The following is a 17,767-nucleotide window of genomic DNA, read 5'->3' as shown; positions in this document are numbered from 1 at the left end:
CATTTGATTTCTATAGAATGGTCCCAATTTTCATTGACGTCACTCCCGTCAAAATAGCCCCGTCAAAAAAGCTCCGACAAAATAGCCCCGACATAATATCCCGCACACAATATAGCTCCGACAAAATAGCCTGCAGACAAAATAGCCACGGAATAATAGCCCGCCGATAAAATAGCCCCGACAAAATAGCCCCGACAAAAAAGCTCCGTTCAGAGTTCACCATGAAATAATTCCTTAAAAATAAATTTTTTCGGAAATGGTAATTATCCTCTATTCAGATGTTTATCTTAACCACATTAAATAAAAATGGTCTTTTCAGAGAACTCGAGTCCTGTCTTCCCTGCCTCTTGGAAGTTTGAACATTTAAGTTAATCGAAAATCAATGTTTATTTATGATATAAACATTTTTTTCTGTTTTCGGGCAACAGTAAAATGCATTTTAAATTAAATAAATTAAATACATTCTTCCTTTTTGTCAAATAATTTAAATTAAAAAAAAGTGTTTGGACACCTTGTATAAATAATTATGTAATTGTTTATAAGAGGCTGTTTTAGCCGGGGCTATTTTAGCCGGGGCTGTTTTGACCGGGGCTATTTTGACGGGGCTGTTTTGACCGGGCTATTTTGACGGGTTACGTTTGGTGCTATAACTACCAATAGTCTGGGCTGATTATCGGAGAATAGGCCATTTTTGGGAAAAGTTGTTTACCAGCAATTTTATTTCTGGAATCGAATCTTATTATTGTATGTATTAATAACATAGGTATGCAAAGTCCGCAGATAGTGTGCTACTTTTTTTATAAACAAAATGGCGCCCGAAAATCGTGTTTTTTTCAATTTTTTCTCTATAACTCCAAAGATTTTAACTTTACACCAAAAACATTCAAATAAAAATTCACCGCAATTAAATTCTGCATAGAGACGTGTTTTTTCAGATTTACTTTGACGAAAACTTTCCCCGGAAAAAGCGGGGTTTTCCAACAAAATCTTTAATTTTCAACTAAACTTTTAGATAAGTAATTGTTAATCAATAATTAAATAACTTGGTAATGTAAAAGCCCCTTTCATATAGATTATAATTCCAGAAGCCGATGGAAATTGAATGAACAGTTTAGCAACAATTGAATTGTCAATTAAAAATTTACGGTGGCTATAATTACGACAATAATTATGATGCATAAGAATAACTATGATTTTTTCATAAAAAGACATCATACCTATCTAATGTACCTTACAGAATTGAAATTGGACTGTTTAAGCGGCCTCGGGAATATTTTAAAATTATAGAGAATTTTTTGGCTTATAAACAAATAGAATATCTCGGGAAATATTAAACTAAATTAAATTGTAAAAACGGTATTCGAAAAAGAGCGGCAGGGCGCTTCTTTTAAAAGAAAAAACGTTTAATTATGATGAGTAGTTCCTGAGATACAACCGGTCAAAGTTGACCGGAATTTACGGCAAAGATATAAACAATAGGATCATAATTTTTAAACCATCACCTTTTTATTTTGGTCCTCTTTCTCCACACCAATTTTCATATCCTTAAAGTACTTATAACATATATTATTATAATAAAAACTATCGATAATACGTGTGAAAATTGCCAAAAATAGCAAAATTCCAATCAAAAATTAGGTTGGAGAAAATGTAACCCAAAAGTTCAAAATCGGTATACGTTAAAAAAATGCATTTTCTCGGCTTTCCGTGGAGCAATTTCCTTCATTCTCGAGTAACTCGAGTAGAGCCATCGAACTAACGCATTATTAAATGTCAAACTTGCTTTTTTTTGTTATAATAAATAAATTTATTTATTATAACACAAAATTTTAATTTGTTTAAATAAAAATTGTTTAAATAATTATACAGCTTTCAAATGAGAATATTTATGTTTTTAACTTTAAAAGGTACACTTGTAGTAAGTTTATCTAAAAAAAGCCTACAACTGGAAAGAATATGTAGTTTTCTGTTCTTATAAATAAATTTTTCTATTATAACAAAACAAAAGCAAGTTTGACATTTAATAATACGTTAGTTCGATGGATCTACTCGAGTTATTAGGGAATAAAAAAAGAATGAAGGAAATTGCTCCATGGGAAGCCGAGAAAATGCATTTTTTTAACGTATACCGATTTTGAACTTTGAGGGTTACATTTTCTCCAACCTAATTTTTGATTGGAATTTTGCCATTTTTGGCAATTTTCACACGTATTATCGATAGTTTTTATTATAATAATATATGTTATGAGCATTTTAAAGACATGAAAATTGGTGGGGAGAAAGAGAACAAAAATAAAAAGGTGATGGTTTGAAAATTATGATGCTATTGTTTATATCTTTGCCTTAAATTCCGGTCAACTTTGACCGGTTGTATCTCAGGAACCACTCATCATAATTGAACGTTTTTTCTTTTAAAAGAAGCGTTCTGCCGCTCTTTTTCGAATACCGTCTTCATAATTTAATTTAGTTTAATATTTCCCGAGATATTATATTTGTTAATAAGCCAAAAAATTGTTTATAATTTTAAAATATTCCTGAGGCCGCTTAAATACTCCAATTTCAATTCTGTAAAGTAGATTAGATAGGTATAGTGTCGTTTTATGAAAAAATCATAGTTATTCTTATGTACCATAATTATTGTAGTTATTATAGCGACCGTAAATTTTTAATTAACAATTCAATTGTTGCTAAACTGTTCATTCAATTTCCATCGGCTTCTGGAATTATAATCTATACGAAAAGGGCTTTTGCATTACCAAGTTATTTAATTATTTATTAACAATTACTTATCTAAAATTTTAGTTGAAAATTAAAGATTTTGTTGGAAAAACCCGCTTTTTCCGGGGAAAGTTTTCTTTGAAGTGTATCGGGAAAAACACGTCTCTATGCAGAATTTAATTGCGGTGAATTTTTATTTGGGTGTTTTTGGTGTAGAGTTAAAATCTTTGGAGTTATAGAGCAAAAATTGAAAAAAACACGATTTTCGGGCGCCATTTTGTTTATAAAAAAAGTAGCACACTATCTGCGGACTTTGCATACCTATATTATTAATACATACAATATTAAGATTCGATTTTAGCAATAAAATTGCTGGTAAATAACTTTTCTTTGTATTTTGCTAATTAGCCCAGAGTACAAGGGCAGTGCCGCAAAATAATAACATCAAGTTTAACGTTCTTTAAAACAAAGCGACTCAGATGGACTGGGCACATAATACGAATGCCAGAAAACACGATCGCTAAAAAGCTAATTACAGAAACACCTGGAGGAAGAAGAAACAGAAGCCAAATGAGAATTAGGTGATAGGATGAAGTTGAGAACAACTTAGGGGTATTAAAGCCAGAAGATGATATTTAAGTCCTATTTCACTTCTGTCTCTTTAGGTGCCGCTTCTCATCTTACATAAGGTTTTCTGTATTTTTCTTTTGATGTTACTATGTTTATAAATCCAGCTTCCTGTTTAATTTTGTTAACTTTGTTATTAGTATCTTACAATAATTAATTTAAACCAAGATATACAAGCATATTGCATACAAAGACTTAATGAAAAGTAAGTTACTGAATCGTGAGTCTAAGCTTAGAATCTACAAAATATTAATTAGACCAGTGGTCATAATATATGGACGTGAAACGTGGACCTTCTCAACCACTGATGAAAATCAACTGAGAATATTGGAGCGCAAAATACCAAGACAGATATTTGGACCAACCCATTTCAGCGATGGTTCGTGGAGAATAACAATTAGCTACGAGCTGGATGAACTAATGCAGAGCGCAGATATTGTTAGATATGTTAAGTGGCAAAGACTAAACTGGCTTGATCACTTAGAAAGAATGCCAGATAATCGAGCTGTAAAAGAAATCCATATATTTATGCCCCAAGGAAATAGAACAACAGGAAAGTCCCGTAATAGATGGATAGACGACGTAGGAAGATCTTAAAACCATGAACATCAGTCAGTGGAGAAGGAAAGTATCCGACAGGGCAGAATGGAAAAACAGTGTTAAGCAGGAAAAACAAAGAGTTGTAGCGCCGTTAGAAGAAGAAAAATATCGTACGATTAATTGCACCTTCTCCTTCTATCTAATAACTTCCAAGTTTATCAAATATATTATTGTGGGGACATCTTCATTAAATTTTTCGTAACAAAAGTTACATTGCATTATATGGTAACAACTTGTTTAGGATATTATTTAATCTTGTTAATGTGTAATTTTCTCTTGTACCTATACGGCCATTATAACAATATAACAGTAACACACGTTAAATAATCACCTCTCTCAATACCAATTAGCAAGTTCCATTGCTAATGATTATAGTTAATACACTGCTTATTTAAAGATTGAACGGTACATTTTTCTAGAACGCTTTGGAAGAACAGGGCAGAAACAACTGGCCGTATCGCTAGGAAAGAAGTAAATTGTTAGAGAATAATGTGCTCTAGTTGCCAAAGAAACCATAGTATTAAGTCAGCGTGGTAAGAACTTCCGTAGATTTTCAACAATTTTGTAATAAATTTTGTTGCTGACAGGGCAGGACTATATAAGAAATATTTATTAAGAGATTTTTATATATTGATACCAATCTAGACTATTCAAAACTAAGTATTACTATGGTTTAAGAAGACTGATGGCATCAAAACTACCCATAAAAATTAAATTGACTGTCTATAAAACTCTAGTAGCTCTAATACTGACATCCTCCATTGCCTCTAATAGCTGACATCCAAGTGAAGCTCAAAAAAGTCGAAGAAAGCCCCAAAACACCAAAATTACATATATCAGCATCCAACAAAACGCTAATAGAAAATGACCTGAATAATCAGCTAAAGAATTCAACAAATGAAAACAATACAGAAATATGGAACACGTTTAAAGATCTTACCTGGAAAGTAATGGAAAAATATACAACAACGATGCAGAGGCACAAAAAACAACAATGGATGACTGATGAATTCCTGGAATTGATGGAGCAGAGAAGAAAACTGAAAGATAACAAAACAGAATACAAAGAAAAACAGAAACTAATTAAACAAAAAATAAAGGTAGCTAAAGAAAAATGGATGGAGGATAAATGCAAGGAATTAGAAAAGTTGAATGAAAAACATGATACGTTTAATATGTTTAGAAAAGTTAGAGAAGTAGCTGGTCTTTATTATAAGAAAACTCCACATACTATAACCGATTCGTCGGGAAAAATGATAATAGACGAACACGAAATTCGAACTACCTGGTATAATTATATAAATGAATTGTATAATGATGATAGACCCGAAGAACTGGACACTTTAGATGAAGATGAAGGACCAGAAATACTAAAATCAGAAATACAACTGCTATAAAATTGGCAAAAAACAAGAAAGCCGTTGGTCGCGACAACATACCTACAGAAATGTTAAAGCTCATAAATGAGGAAAACATTGGAATACTAGTCAAGCTTTTCAATGATGTTTATTCGACTGGTGATATCCCTGAAGATTGGTTAAAGTCCGAATTCATAACCCTACCAAAAAAACAACGTCCGAAAAACTGTAACGACTATAGAATGATAAGCCTTATGAGCCACACCTTGAAAATCTTTCTACGTATCATCCACAGTAGAATCAGAGATAAATGTGAAGAAGACCAGGATGAAACACAATTTGGCTTCAGAAATGGACTGGGAACCCGGGACGCACTCTTTGCACTAAATGTGTTATTGCAGAAATGCCGAGATCAAAGGAAAGACGTCTTTGCTGTATTTATTGACTATGAGAACGCCTTTGATCGAGTACAACATCACAAATTAATTAAAATATTAAAGGATAAAGGAGTTGATAGTCAAGATGTGCGAATCATAGAAAGATTATACTGGCGTCAAACAGCGACAGCTTGCATAAATGGAAAATCAACAGAAATATGCAAAATGCAAAGAGGTGTCAGACAGGGTTGTATACTGTCCCCACTGTTGTTCAATTTGTATTCAGATAGAATATTTAAGGAAGCGCTGCATAATTTGGAATGGGGTGTGAAGGTTAATGGAATTCTGATAAATACAATCAGATATGCAGACGATACAGTTATTTGAAGTGATGATATGAATGGATTACAACACCTTTTAAATGCCATTGACACAGTGGGAAGAGAGTTTGGCCTAAATATAAACTGTTCAAAAACAAAATACATGGTATTTAGCCGTTTGGCCCATCAAGATTCACGTTTATATGTTGATGGTCATATAATTCAAAGAGTACCCAGTTTCAAATATCTTGGTTGCCATATTACTGAACAACTAGATCCAGATAAAGAGATAAAATGTAGAATCGAGATAGCCCGCACGACATTTTTAAAAATGAGGTAATTCTTCTGTAATGATACCTTGCAACTTCAACTTCGAAAGCGCATGATTAAATGCTACATTTGGTCAGTCCTCTTGTATGGTGTCGAAGCATGGACATTAAAAATATCCACCATTAACCGTTTGGAGGCCTTTGAAATGTGGCTGCACTGACGTATTCTGAAAATACCATGGACGGCTATGCTGACAAATGTGGCAGTCCTTAAGAGAGCAAATGCTACCCGCGAGCTGCTTGATAACATCACATATAGAAAGATGGCCTATTTTGGACACGTAGTAAGGGGAGACCGGTATAATATTCTTCAACTTATTATGATGGGTAAAATCGAAGGACGCAGAGGAATTGGTAGAAAGCAGGCCTATTGGTTGAAGAATATCCGGGAGTGGACAGGAATAAAGAAAGCAGAATACCTATTTAGAATAGCTCGAGACAGAGACAGTTTCGCCATGTTAATCGCCAACGTCAAGGGGACTTGATAGGGCACGTTAAGAAGAAGAAGTCTATAAAACACTAATAAGACCAGTGCTAAAACATGGTTCAGAAACTTGGTCACTTACAGAGAATGACCAAGAACTGCTTAAACGTTTAGAGCAAAAAATCCTAAGAAAAATATATGAAGGGATAAAAGAACAAGGTTTGTGGCGAAGGCGTTACAATTTTGAGTTGTATAGAGAAGTTTTGGAGAACCTGACGTTGTAAAATTCATTATAGTAGCACACCTTAGATGGATAGGGCATGTAATCAGACGAGAGGAAGATGCCATAGTCAGAAAAGTTTTTTACCAAAGAGGACCGGTAGGACAACGAACAAGAGGAAGGCCGAGACTTAGGTACCAAGACAACCTAGAAAATGATTTAAAATCTATTGGGATTGGAGCATGGAGAAGAGTTGCCAGATACAGGGGCGAATGGAGGATTGTTCTGAAGAAGGCTTTGCCTCATAAAGAGCTGTGACGCCACTTATGATGATGATGATTCAAAAACTAAAAAAATTTAATATCTTGAACAAATAGTTGAATAGCTTTCCAGACTGTAGAATTAAACTTCTGTACTTAACCATTCTGTACTCTTCTTTATGGCTTGGAAGCGTGGACGTTGAAACAAGTCCATTTGAATAAGTTGGCCGCCATTGAATTTTGGTGTTACAGAAGAATCCTACGAATATCATGGATTCAAAGAATGTCGAACGTGGAAGTAACTAGAAGGATAGGAAATCAACCGGAAATAATACTAACTATCAAAAGACGAAAACTTGAGTACTTGGGACATGTGATGAGAGGGCAAAAATACTCATTATTACAACTTATTATGCAAGGCAAAATCCTAGGAAAGCGAAATGTGGGAAGACGAAGAACATCCTGGCTTAAGAACTTACGGGAATGGTTCGAATGCAGTAGTGCAGAGATATTTAGAGCGGCAGTCAACAGGGTCCGCATTGCCATGATGATTTCCAACCTTCGATAGAAGATGGAACTTAAAGAAGAAGAAGACTTAACCATTTCCTGAAGGATTATAAGCAGAAGTTCTACTTGTCGCGGTTCTTCTGGAGTTAAGAAACTCTTTGACTTCAGCTAGTAGAAATTGAGTCCCTCTATACTCTATACGCTACTCTATACTCTATACTCTATACGAATGGATGGATGCTGTTATTTATTTAAAATTATTTAAATTCTTGATTAAAATTTTGGCCCTAATGACACTACATTGGAAAACGAATGAGAATCTGGAATACTCATCTGTTACCCTAAGAATATAACGATTATTGGAATTCGAAGGCACTAGTCCTCTAAAGTGGTGTTGGAACCAACAATTCTAAGGTGTTGGAAGGAAGATGTGGCTTTTATAAGCTTCGAAAAATGCCTCTCATTCTTAAAATACCTCGGAAATTGAATTGGAAATGGTAAAATACATGGAAGAAAATGGAATAAATTGGCTATGGAAAATATTATATAAAGAGGCGTAGGAAAAACAAACAATCCCAAAACTTTGGCGGATGAACATCATCGTGTCAATATACAAAAAAGGAGAACATTTAAACTGCGATAACTATAGAGTTATATATGTCATATGTCATCGGTATGCTTAAAAATATACACGAAGAAATAGGGAAGAGACTAAGATAAAAGGTAGAAATGGAATTGGGAGAAGAATAAGCGGCATTTAGACCAGGACTGCAGACAAATGATAGCTTATATATCATTAGAAACCTAATGGAAAGAAACATAGACACAAGGGGGAAGCTAGTATTAGCATTCATAGACCTACGAGCAGCATTTGACACGATAGAAAGACAAATTATAGGGAAATGCTTAATGAAAATAAATGTACCAAATATATTGATAAAATTTATAGAAAGTACTTACAAACAGGTAAAAGGAAGAAAACAAATAACAGAGAAGAGATAGGAAAAAATTAATTAGAAGAGAGGTATTAAACAAGTAGATAATCTGTGCCCTTTGTTATTCATAATAATAATGAACGAATTGATAATAAATACTAGAGTAAGAACCAACCAACTACAGACAATAATAGGTTACTATAGCTTACAACCGGTAACAATAGGGTCCTTGATGTATGCGGACGATATACTACTTAATAGCAGATTCAGGGAATAAAATGTAGAAACTAATGGGTATGTGTGTAGAATAAATAGAGGAACTTAAAACAGAAATAAACGAGGAGAAAAGTAAGGTAATAATAATCAGCGGCAAAAAAGATAAGAGGAAGATAATGAAATAAAGATAAAATGTAAAAAATCAGAATTGGAAATAGTTACAACTTAAGAATACCTGGGAAGTAGAATTACTAACACTGGAAAAATAGACTGGGAAATAACAAATAGAGCAAAGAAATCAAACAAGTTATACTATGCGTTAGCCCCAATACTGGGAAAAAGAGAACCTACACGAGAGACAAGGATACAATTATATAACACAATAGTGATACCGACTGTGCTCTAAGTAAGTGAAATCTGGACGGTTCTGAAAAAAATTCTGGAAAAACAAGATCAGGATAAATGCAATGGAGACAAAACACCTAAGAAGGATAGTTGGAAAGACAAAATGGAGTAGATTGAGCAACGAGACTATTAGGAGAAAGTCCAACCAAGAACTAATAATGAATAAAATAGCAAAGAGACAAATAAACTGGTATGGGTGTCTGATAAGGATACAATCCAACAGAATTACAAGAAAAGTCCACGAAACAAAGAACATTGTAAAAATAAAAAGAGGCAGAGCAAGAGAAAATGGATACAGCAAGTAGTAGAGGAGGGAAAAGTTTAACAAAAATAACTCGAGGAATTGAAAATAATCGCAGGAAATAAAAAAAGTGGGAGAGATGGGTGAATGGAAATTATAATAGCTAGCCCAAATCCAACATCCTGATAGGGGAAAAAGAAGATGAGAAAGAAAGAAATAATATTTATTTATTTAGAACAAGATTAATGATAATTACATATAAGTAGAATCTTCAAATTTGACAAAAAATGATTTAGGCGTTAATTGGTTTAGACAACAAGATCTTCTTCAGCCTTAAGTAATCCAACTTTGGACATAGGCCTCCCCCAATTCAATCCAGTGTTTTCTATTTTGCGTTACTTGCTTCCAGTTGTGTCATCCAATCTTCTTAAAGTCATCAACTCATCTCATTTGTGGCTTTCCTCTTCTACTCCTTCCTAACCATGGTCTCCATTGTTGCATTTCGTGATTTGATCTTTTATACTTCAGTCGGGCAGTGTGTCCTGCGAAGCTCCATTTTAATTTGGCAGCATGTTTCCCTGAGTCTTTTACTTTGGTGTTGTTTCTAATGCATTTGTTTATTTTTTTGTTTATAAGTCTCATCCCGAGCATTGATCTTCCCATAGCTCTTTGTGCTTTTACTATTTTATCCATATTGGCCTTGGTGAGTGTCCACGTCTATGAATCATACGTAAGTATAGGGAGGATGCACTGATCGTAAACTCTGGTTTTCAAATATTGTTCTATTTTAGTGTTGTTCAAGATCCAACTCAGTTTTTCAAATCCTGCCCACGCTAACCTTATTCTTCTTGTAATTTCGGCAGTATGATTTTCGTTGTTAACTTTAATTATCTGTCCCAGGTAGATGTATTCGCTTACTGTTTCTAAATTTATGCCGTTCAACGTTATTTTTCTAATGTTCGGTGTATTCGATATTATTATTGTTTTTTCCAAGTTCATCTTAAGACCTACTTTTTCCCAAGATTGAAATAGTTGCATCATCATGGTCTGTAATTCTTCGAAACTTGTAGCGAATATTAAATCTACAATGTCAATGTAGATAACAAGATATAATGAAGCAAAATAATACGTCCTACATAATTTTAGTCCCTCTCTGTAAACATGTAGAACGGATTCATAGTAAAAATTTTGATTGTAATCGAAGTCGACATTGCAAAACTGGTTGATAGTGTTTGAATGGGACATTTTTTCACAATAAAAGTACATAGCTGGATCGGAAACGCACATTACAACAAACCACCTTGTCAACTGAAATAAATTCTAATTAAAGCGATTTATTTTACAACGAATAAAATAGTAAACATCAACCTATAATTAGAATAAACTGAAATGCAAATGTGATTAACTCATCTGCATAAGAAAGTTAAATGTTATTGGAATTAGACCGAAAAGGTACTCATTGATGAAATAAAAATAGTGTAATAAACGATACCACTATTTTTATTAAAATTTAAAAACAATATTAAAAAGCATGTAAGAGAGGCACTGACTTTTCTGGTAGGTATTAATGGGTTCGAATGGGGTAAAGATTCGCAAAATATGACGCTACATTCAGTTAGTGTCACTAGCCTCTACCTCGGAAACCTGAGTAACCCTGTGGAAGATTGTGTTGTGGTAACCAATCCCATTGGGATACAAAGGCCAGGCTATTGAGATCCTGAGAAATAATCCTCCGAAAATAGGGGGTTGGGAGCTGACGGTTAACTACATCCTCCTAGAAAACGAGAACCTGTGAATGTCCAAGTAAGAAGAGCCTGACTTATTAAAAACCACGATTGTGCGAAAAAAAAACAACACGATTTGAGGGTTGCGACATGGAATAAATAGATTAGGTACTCTCCAAAATCTCCTACACGGATTATATAGATTAAGAACGAAACAGGTCAAAATGGAGAAGAATCCTGGAACAGGCCAAGACCCAAAAAGGGTGCGGAGCTAGTGAGGATGATGATTAAAGTCGACTGACATTAAAAATTGTTGTTTTTTACACCTTTACAAAAGTTTGTACTCCACAATTTGATACTAGATTACTGAGATATTGAAGATGTCCAGATTAACAACAAGAACCCCTAACAAAAGAGGGAACTATCAGGAGGATGAGTTAAATGTATTACTGAAGGCTGTAAGAAGATTAAAAATTAATATAAAACAAATATATGGTATTAAAAGTCAGATAGAAAAAATAAAAAACAATAATGAATAACCATTTTCAATTTCGTTGCAAAACGAAAATACAGCCGAACCATATTCCAGTCCAATCAGAGAGTGCTGCAAGCACCTCTACCGGTTTCGAAACTTATTAGTCTCTCATCAGGAGGCACATATGCTGCTCTTCCTGATCCAACCAAAACATAAAACAGGAATATGGTTCGGCTGTATTTTCGTTTTGCAACGAAATTGAAAATGGTTATTCATTTTTGATTTACATTTACTCTGTGTGGAGTATGAAGGGAACCAGTCTCGTTGGAACTTTACCGCGCTGAACAGATGGGACGTGAATTGTAAATTGTAGAATTCCCTCATCTTCCTTAGTCTCAGCATCCGTATGGCTTGCAAAATGTAGAAGCCTCGGAGGTGTAACCAGAGAAGGTTCCCATTGTTTTCATTTTTTTTCGTTTTCATTCTGGTGGGATATGCTATATGCCATTAGAGTGAAAACTTAGTCATAAAAAACAATATTTCCAAGATTATAAACAGGAGGTTTATAGTTTATATATTTAATATATAGACCAGTAAGGATCTGCGAAAAAACGTCTATTTTTGGATGTGAAAGGTGGCATTCGGATTTTTGCAGATAAAGTTAGGTGACACCTTAGTAATAATAATTGACTTATGCTCCTTCTCAAATATGCCCGGAACAATAATAAAAAAATTAAAATATTTAAAAATTTCGAAAAACATCGATTTTTTTCTGCTTTCATTGCTTATAACTTTAAAACGATTCGTTTTGGAACAAAGTCGTAGAGAAATAAAATAAAGATAATTGAATTTTGCATGATATACGACTGGTAGTGTCTTACAATGTCTTAAGTTATTACCTTTTCTGCAATATAGCAATAAATACAAAATAAGGGGGCAAAATAAGTCTGTTGTTATTCAATATTTTTTAACCACTTTGGTGGCACTTAGAACCTTAGTAATTGGCTTAAGAAATTCTTTGTAACATACTTAAATTGTGTACCAAATTTAATTAAAATCGACCTAATAAATTTTGCATAATAAATTTGCAATCTAAATGTTTTTAAAAAAGTTCAAATTTTTTAAAATCTTTCTGAACAAAAAGTAGACCAATTAGAAGTTGGCTAATTTTTTTACATATAAAGAGGTGCTCTATCTATCTAATACACTTTACAGAATTAAAATCGGATTATTTAAGGGGCCTCAGCAATGTTTTAAATTTATAAACAATTTTTTGGCTTATAAACAAATAGCTTTGTTTAATAATAAAAAAATTAATTTTTAGCAATGCAAATAATTAAAACCGGTATAATTTGACTTAAACTTTCAAATGCTGTCAGCAGAATTGCTATTTTATTTTTTAATCAAACGTTATTCGCGTTCAAAAATTGCAATTTCTCGATTTTTTGAAAGTTCCACCGCGTTTATGTCGAAAACTATGCATCCTACGAAAACACTTGTAAGAACATTTTTTGCTTAGAATTACCCAAGAAATACAAAAAAAAATGTTTTATTTTGCGAAAAATCGATGTTATGTAATTCCTCAAGTTCTTTGTTTATAACAATCTTATCGACATCCGGATCAACTGTTACCCAAAAAATTCGTGTTCTACGGGTCAAAATACATAAAAAACTTGGGTAAGTCCATCTAAATAAAGGAGCCCGTAGCACCCCTCCTGGCCACAGCAGTAATTTGTTTATAAGCCAAAAAATTGTTTATAACTTTAAAACACTGCTGAGGCTGCTTAAATAATCCGATTTCAATTCTGTAAAGTGCATTAGATAGGTGGAGTACTTTTTTATATGTAAAAAATTGACAAATCTTTGTATATTCTAGTTTTTGTTGTGCAAGATTTTAAAAAATTTTAATTTTTTAAAAAAAGTTTAGATTGCAAAATTATTATGCAAAATCTAGTGAGTCAATTTTAATGAAATTTGGTGTACGGTTTTAGCACATTACAAAAATTTTCTAAGCGAATTAGGAAGGTTCCAAGTTCCAAGTGTAACCTAAGTGATGGAAAATCATTGAATAAGGACAGGCTTGTTTTGCCCCCTTATTTTATATTTATTGCTATTTTGAAGCAAGGGTGATAAATAAAGACATTTTTAACCAATCGCATCTGATAGAAAATTTAATTATCTTTGTTTTATTCCTATACGACTTTGTTCTAAAATGAATGGTTTTTAAGTTATAAGCAAAAAAATTAGAAAAAAAACATTTTTTGAAATTTTTAAATATTTTATTTTTTTTATTAATGTTCCGGGCATATTTGAAAAGGAGCATAAATCAATTATTATTAACGAAGTTATCACCTAACTTTATCCGCAAAAATCTGAATGCCACCTCTCACATCCACCTAAAAACAGATCTTTACTGGTCTAATAGGAGATAAACAGAATTCTCCCAGTTATATAAGCATAAATCTGTTAAACACATAAACTTTGTCAATGAACCATATAAATAATAAAACTTCAGGAATGATTGTTATTTATTTTTGTAATAATTCTAAAAAAAATACAGCTAAACGACAATGTCCTTGATAAGCCATACTCGCAATTCATGGACTGACTGAATAATTCATAAAACAGACCTGCAGAAAAAACAGACGAGAATACTGGGACATGAATCTCCGTGGGCAGAATACTTTGATGAACTGCTAAGCCCAGAACAAAATACCAATTAAATACAATCACATATCGGACTGGAGCAAAACAACAATGAAGCCGAAATGAACAAACAATCAGATCAGGATATAGAAGAAATACTAAAGCAGCTGAAGAATAACAAGAGTCCAGGAGAAAACGATATCACAAGTAGAAATATTTAAGGAAGGTGGACAGCTGTTACTAAAACGACTAAGAAACAACCTAATAAAATAAATTTGGAAAAATGAGAAATCGAATTGCCGCAAGGCTGGAAAAATGCATCTATATGCTCGATCCACAAAAAGAGAGATAAAACCATGTGACAAAATTATAGAGGAATTCCTGTATTAGATGTAACATATAAAGGCATGTATGAACTATGTTCGCTCCTCTTGCGCTCCGCGCTCTTGCAACTGCTTCACATAGTGGAGACGTTCGCGTTCCTGGAACGGTGCGCGTTCCACCTCAGCGCTCCAATCGGTGGTGGTTTATAATATGTAGAGAAGCGCATGCCGTATCCGTTGGAGTAGTTGCAAGAAGCACCGAGCGCAAGTGATTCGCGAACATAGTGGATACCTGCTTTAAGGTGTTAGTTGTTTTAATAAAAAACCGACTAACACAGTATGAATCTGAAATAATAGTAGTCCAGAGAAATAAGATTTTTCTCGTGACACATCCCCCTCCAGGCCGAGACCAAAATTTTTGAGTAGTATGAACATCTATATTATTAACCTATATGTTTCCTGCAGAGAACCTTCTAATTTCACAGATTGCTGAGACTTCTGGTGCTTAAATTATATTTTAAATTTCAAAGCAATTGGTCAAATAGTTTAAAAGTTATTTAATTTGTTTATCCCAAATTCATTTTTTTTGCAACACTATAAGTCAGAAAATTATGATGTTACAGTAATAATTCGGACAGTTTATGAAAGGAGAACATTTATACTATTAACTTAATTAAAAAAAATGACAAAAAGTAATTCTAAACAGTGTAAAATTATTTTGCAAAAACATGTTGATTTTTTGCTTACTTATAAACAATTAGAATAACTTTTTAACCGTTACCCGTAGAAAAATTATTTTTTCACATTTGGAAAGAATGAATTTTTATACACATTTATAAAGAAAAACAATTGTCCTAGGACTATTAGGGACGAAGTTAGCTCCCCTTTTTTAATTCACATGTTTTTGCAAAATAATTTTGCAGTATTTAGAATTATTTTTTGTCATTTTTTTAAATTAAATTAATAGAATAAATCTCCTTCTTTCATAAACTATCCAAAGTATTATCTTCATCTACTTCATCACTTTCTGACTTATAGCTTTGCAAAAAAAAATTAATTTGGGATAAACAAATTAAATACCTTTTAAACTATTTGACCAATTGCTTTGAAATGTAGGGTATTATTTAAGCACCAGAAGTCTCAGCATTCCGTGTAATAAGAACGTTCTAAGTTAATTTTTACATAAGTTATGAATATTTATATAAACTCAAAATTTATGATTTATTTTGCAATTTTCTAAGCAACCAATAAGGATAGACATATTCAGCGAACGCCATATTGAAGTATTTTTATACGATTTATGAGTTTCTCACTCTCAAATTTGTTTAAAATACTTAAATTTTTGGCTATAGACGAAAAAAGCGAAAATTTACCGTTTTTTGATCTTCATTTGTTTATAACTATGTATATAATCAAAATCGGCTGCAGGAAACATATAGGTTATTATTTTAGATGCCCATACTACTCAAAAAATTTGGTTTCGGCCTGGAGGGGGTTGTGTCACCAACAGGATATTTTTTTCCTTATTTCTCTGAAATAATAGGTAAATATCAGGAAGGTTTTAGAAGGAGCAGATCTACAATTGCTCAGATTTTTACGATGAAACAAATATTGCACAACAGCAACTGGTTTGCACATATTGCAACATAGTGTTTATAGACTTTAAACAGGAATATGACTCAATCGACAGAGAGAGGCTATACCAAGCGATGAATCGGTTAAAAATACCTTCTAAACTTAGTGGAAAGGGCCTTAAAAGAAATATTAAATAAAATGATCCTGGAAGGAAATTTATCAGAGTACCTATTTTATGACATTTTATGTAGGATTGTTAGTTTACGAAAAACAGCGCGAAAACACTTTGCACCCCTTTTTCCGAGATGGCGGCTGGGAGACAAGAGTGTGGCAATCCCACAGACGTGAACTTAAGCTTATAGGTACTTACCCCCTACACAAAAAAATTAAATTGCGTCCTCTGAAATGTGCAACCCTAAATGTAATTTTTCAATGGACGATTTCGATTCACGTTATTTCGAATTAATATTGCAAGTGTTTTTTATCTTATTGAAATTATATAAAATGTAGAATTATTGAAAAAATAATTTTTCATAAAATTATAAGAAAGCCAAATGTTGATAAGCATGGTACACACTGTATTAACTAATTTTAGGTAGAAAAATGTCTCCTAATACATTTTTATTATACTTACCCTGTCACTGAATTAACATATTCCACCCTCCTGCTATTCCACCTGCACTAATAATAATTCGAGCAGTGAATCATCCACGCACTGTCCGAGTACGAGTATCAAAGACACTTTTCCTGCCCACCAGTACGGTTGCTAGCACAATGGCATACTGATATTTTCTTCTTGTGTAGTGAACTCCGACGCGCACCTGTTGTTGGCTCGTGCTCACTTGCCGTAAACAATGGAAATGCAGAAGTATCTTCATCCATCCCATTATTTCCTTTCCTACCACCTCTGATGGCTTGATACGTAGATAAGTAGGTATAAAATTTTACTTGGCTCGATTTTTTCTGTTTTGGTGAGAGAACTTACACATTGTTAATAGTACGAGAAGAATTTATCATTTTTAGTACATATTGCAATATTTTTTTAGACATTCCTAATTGATATGTCAATACATTATGATTGCTAGAAAACAGTTGCAAAAGTAATGCTAACTTTTATAAAAGCTTCTTATTTCTTGTAGTTCTATAAAAGATTATTATTCCTCTTTCAGCTTCTTCGTATGTCTTGTAGAATACAACGAAGTGATAGCTACTATCATCATCATCATTGGCATCACAGCTCGTTATGAGCGAAACCCTTCCTCAAAACAATCCTCCATTTACAACAACTGTGTCTGGCAATTCTTCTCCATGCGCTAATTCCAATAGATTTGCACTTTCCTCTCACCAGACTACATACCCTATCTATCTATGTGTGTAACCTTAATGAATTTTACATCATGTTCATTGAAAATTCTCTACTACTCGAGATTGTAATACCAGTTCCAAAACCTTGCTCCTTTATTCTTCTATTATTAAGATTATTAACT

The 17,767-nt window shown here is 33.1% G+C and overlaps 1 protein-coding gene across 1 annotated transcript in view; it reads right to left on the bottom strand.

Annotated features, from left to right (window-relative positions):
- The window catches only part of LOC114325794 (protocadherin beta-12-like), a 72,122-nt gene extending 54,982 nt beyond the window's left edge, over positions 1-17,140 (bottom strand). Inside the window, exon 1 of the mRNA XM_028273921.2 lies at positions 16,915-17,140. The gene's annotated coding sequence lies outside the window, so the exon portion shown is untranslated. The remainder of the gene's footprint in view (positions 1-16,914) is intronic.
- Positions 17,141-17,767: the final 627 nt, after the last annotated feature.

This window comes from Diabrotica virgifera, chromosome 2, assembly GCF_917563875.1.
Source record: "Diabrotica virgifera virgifera chromosome 2, PGI_DIABVI_V3a".
In the NCBI taxonomy this organism is placed as follows: domain Eukaryota; kingdom Metazoa; phylum Arthropoda; class Insecta; order Coleoptera; family Chrysomelidae; genus Diabrotica; species Diabrotica virgifera.
This window is presented reverse-complemented; position numbering and strand designations above follow the sequence as displayed.